This window comes from Passer domesticus, chromosome 13, assembly GCF_036417665.1.
Source record: "Passer domesticus isolate bPasDom1 chromosome 13, bPasDom1.hap1, whole genome shotgun sequence".
Classification (NCBI taxonomy): Eukaryota; Metazoa; Chordata; class Aves; order Passeriformes; family Passeridae; genus Passer; species Passer domesticus.
This window is the reverse complement of record NC_087486.1, coordinates 15,078,839-15,083,022: the sequence shown is the minus strand read 5'-3', so window position 1 is coordinate 15,083,022 and position 4,184 is coordinate 15,078,839. Positions and strand designations below refer to the sequence as shown.

The 4,184-nt window shown below is 50.2% G+C and overlaps 1 long non-coding RNA gene across 1 annotated transcript; it reads left to right on the top strand.

Annotated features, from left to right (window-relative positions):
- The first annotated feature begins 1,083 nt into the window (after nucleotides 1-1,083).
- Nucleotides 1,084-2,425, top strand: LOC135280257 (uncharacterized). Its single transcript, XR_010347288.1, has 2 exons — nucleotides 1,084-1,555; nucleotides 2,052-2,425. It is a non-coding gene; the product is annotated as an uncharacterized LOC135280257 (long non-coding RNA).
- The last annotated feature ends 1,759 nt before the right edge of the window (nucleotides 2,426-4,184 follow it).

The following is a 4,184-nucleotide window of genomic DNA, read 5'->3' as shown; positions in this document are numbered from 1 at the left end:
GAGTATGACGGTCTGAGGGCCAATCACAGATGGATGAAATTCTAGTGATGTCCCAAATGTCCTGAACATAGAAGGTTCTCTTCTTTCCCCTTTTGTGCTAAAAAACCATAGTAGGATTTTTAATACAGACTGAAAAAATGTTGATGGAGTGAGACACAGAGATAACAGTTTAATGTCCTCTGGATCAGCAGCACGTTTAGGGGAGCCCCGAGGTTCTGCCACCTCCAGGTCAGTAGTGGAGGAAAGTGCTGATTATGCAGGGACCATGATGGAAGGGCTGGGAAATGCCCCTGTGCTCCTTCAGACACAGCCTGGTGTCCATGTGCAACTCCAGACATTCAAATATTCCTGCTGAATTCAAGTCCTGCAGAACCCAAAAGCAATTTTTTTTTTCTTCAGGATCTTTCAACCCAGCCTCAGGGTAGACTGGAAAACTGTGCTTTAACTGGTGCTAAATGGAGAAGTCACCAGGAACTCCTTGCCTTGGTTTGAGGCCATCTCCATAAACCCAGGGGTGACCCTCGAGGTGTGTAACTTTCCACTCTCCCTCCAGCATAAAAGGAGCCCTGAGCCCTGGGTTTGAAATCACGGGCTCTGGGATCCAGCCCAGTGCAGATCCCAGACTTCACCTCATCTCTGCTGAGGCTCAGAAGGGAGATGAGCCACATTTCAAGTGGCACATGTCTTGCATGTCCTGAAAACACCCTGAGCCCAGATCCTCCCTTCCCAATTCCTCAATTGACAGGATGCCATGAGAGCTGGTGAGACATCAGCTGTGAGCTGGGTTAGTGCAGCCTGGCAGCCAGCAGCACCCGCGTGGTGGGATTCCACAGGGACCCAGTCCTCTCTAGTGTGAGGACCAGGGGACACAGCAAGCCTGTGCCTTTCTAGCACGCAGATGAGGCCACATGAAGGCTCAGTTTGTGTGATTGGGATGGGGCTGGCCCAGCCCCATGCCCAGTGGCTCAGCTGTGAGCAGCAGGTGAGCAGCACTGACAGCAATGAGCCATGGAGTGCCCAGGGGCACTGACCAGCCACCAAAGGGAGCAGAGGGCACACAGGGGCAGGGCATGAGCAGGAGGGGGTAAAAGGCTGGGCTGAAGGACAAGAAGGGCAGAGGCTTGAAGCCTTCTGAGGTGTTATGGTGTCACTCTGTATGGGTTGAAGCTTTCTGAAATTGTATGGGGACACTTTATGTATTGTGGCCATCTCAGCTGTGGCATGTGCTGCGACAGCCACATGCACACCCTGTGTTCCTCTCCTTGAACAGCTCCTTCCCATCCCTTATTTCTCGTGATGGGACAAGCTCATGCAGGTGGAGGCTGTTACAGCCCAGCCCCAGCATCGAATCTCACGGGGCAACATCAGCACCTTCCAACAGAAAAGGTCTGTGGTGGTCAAGTGACCAGCTGGAACGATTCAATGGGATTTAATCATTGCTTCAGTCATACAGGACACCATCACCCCACGGAGCTGCAAACAGGGTCTGTGCTGCCTGTGAAACCTTGGTGCCAACTTGCCTTTGCTTGGGTATCAGCTGGTGATCTCTGGCCAGGTCAGTGACAGCTGTGACATGTGAGACACACAGTGAGGACTTGTCAGGACTCACTGAGAGCTGCATGAGAGGGGGACAGGGTCACAACATGTCCTGGCAGCCCTGTCTGAGAGCACTGCCTGTGGGGCTGGGACAGATATTAAAGGCTGGACTTAGCCTGCATCTGCAGTGCCCAGCAAAGGCTTTATCAAATGAGCTTATCAGCAATGCTGCTTATTCCTCTCAGCCAGTGGCTGTATTAACCACCCTCAGCCCTTTGAGGCAGATGCCCCTTTAAAACCCATGATTTGGAAATAGTCTTTGCATCTAAGGTTTTTAACAAACATACATTCACATTCATGTAATCTATATGGATTCAGTAGCACAGATTAAAAAAAAAGGGAATGTGAAAAATTCCAGAGGGAAGAGGATGTGAAGCCTGCACTGTCAGTGCAGAGAGCAGAACCCCCCCACCCCTGGGGCTTCAGGCCAACCTCAGTGCACTTTATGTTTACAGGTTGAGTCTGGCACTCAGGGTGTCCTGCTTGGTCCCACACCAACCTGGCAGAGGAATTTTAAATACTGGATAAGACTCTCCACAGGAGACAGAGGAGTTTGGACTGGTGTGGAAGAGTTTCACAGCGACTTCTGTGAGCCAGAGAAAGTCTGATAAGAGGATCCATGTTTACCTCTGAAAGAATTTCCTACCAAGGTCGTTGACATAGAAACCAAGAAAGAAAGAAGGAGAAATAAGAGAAACCTGCAACTGCCTGTTCCAGTGAGCACTTTGTCTCTCATGACCAATGAGCAAAGTGTAAACTTATGAGTTCTGTAAGAATGTATAAAAAGCATGCATGCTAGAATAAAAACAGGTTTGAAGCCTTCTGAAAATGGAGTGTGTTGCTTTGTATTGTCTCTGTCTCTACTACGACAGTCTGGGCCCTGCTTTTGCACTGTGGTTGAGCAGGAAGGAGGAGTCCAGGTTTGGAGATGTTTCTGTTGTCTTCTCCAAGGGCACAGATGAAGCTTCCACAGGACTTGGCCAGTGCAAGCAGAGAGTGGGGGTGGGTGACACACACACCAAGCCTGGTGTTCCACTCCCCATCTCTGTCTCCACCACCAAAATTTGGTAAATGATGTCATGGCTGTGGTGTGATATGTGGTCCAAAGGCTCAGCACCTGTCCCCAGCACTGACCAGCACCCAGGACAGCGTGATCATGGTCAAACACTCCCCCAGGATTTCCTTCCAGTCTTATCCTTCCAGCCTGCAATAGTTTGTGCTTTAGAGACTTCCTGACCCGGAGTTAAAGTCCTTGTATTTAGTCATCCTCAATTCCTCAAGGGTTTTCTTTTCCGTGACCTTGTTTGTGAGTTTGCACCCCCCAGTAAAGTCAGAAATTCAAGTGCTTCATTATAAGCATTTTCTTTACCATTTCCTGATTAATCATCCCCGCCAGCACGGTCATTACAGCGGCTCCCAGAGACCCAGCAATGGAAGGGCTCATTGGTCAGGCACCAGCAGCACACAGCCCTCACTTCAGAGACTTCCAGGGGGTAACTGAGCAGAACCAGCTCTGGGATGGGGCAAAGTCACAGCCCTGGGAGGAGGGCACGGGAGGGATCCAGCCACGAGGCCACAGAGCAGCAAGGGGCTGGAGGGGTGGGGGAGGACATCGGGGGAAAGCAAGATAATGGGAATAGAGAATTGAAGCTGGAGCACAGATGGATTAAATAGTTAATCTGCATTACAAACAGCACAGGTGAGAGTCTGCTACTGAATCTCTTAATCCAGTTATTACCATTCAACGTGGTCATTTCCTGCCGTTCTGATGCACCACTCATCCTTCAGGTTTGGAAAAACAACAGTAGCATCAACAGCAAATAAAAAGAGACACAAAAGAACTTTTTGTGTGTTTATACAGTTTGGGGTTTCCCTCCTGTAAAAATGTACCAGCACTTGTAGGGGAGAACATCTTTGGGAAGAACAGGGCTGCATCACCCACGTGTTGATGACAGTGAACGTTCCTGAGTAACTCAGAAGTGACAAGGTTGATACTTAGAGGCAAATCTGGGCTCCTGCCAGTTCAGCAAGCCAAGACAGAGCAGATGTGACCTCAGGAGAATTTATCAGATGCAGATACAGGTGTTTGAGTGGTGGTGCTTTACCCTACATCCCACAGAAAACAGGGGACACAGAACATGAGGAAATACAAAGGGATGGTTGGAAGGATGGAGGGAAAACTTTGAAAGGATGAGGGCAAAAAGGCCTGGACCTGCTCACAAGCAATTTGTGACTCAAAAAGAGGAGGCAAAACTCCTGGACTGTGCATCCCCAGCTGCTGATGCCTCTACCCATCCTCAGGCAGACAGGAGTCGTTCCCAGCGTGGGAAGTGGCAGCAGTGCCATGGCAGGTGGTGTCCCACGTCCATGTCACAGAGAGATAGCAGAGTTACAGTGACAGTGCTGTGGCTGTGGGAGAACTGACCCAAGTGTGACCTAGCACGTCTGCAAGGCAGCAGGGGGAGAGCCCAGTGCCTTCCCCAGGGCCCTGTGAAAAATCAAAGGAAGGCTCTCAGTGTAGGAGAAGGGCTGTTGGCTTGGGAACGTGAATCTATCTGACACAAAGAGCCCCAAGTCCCTGTTCTGTC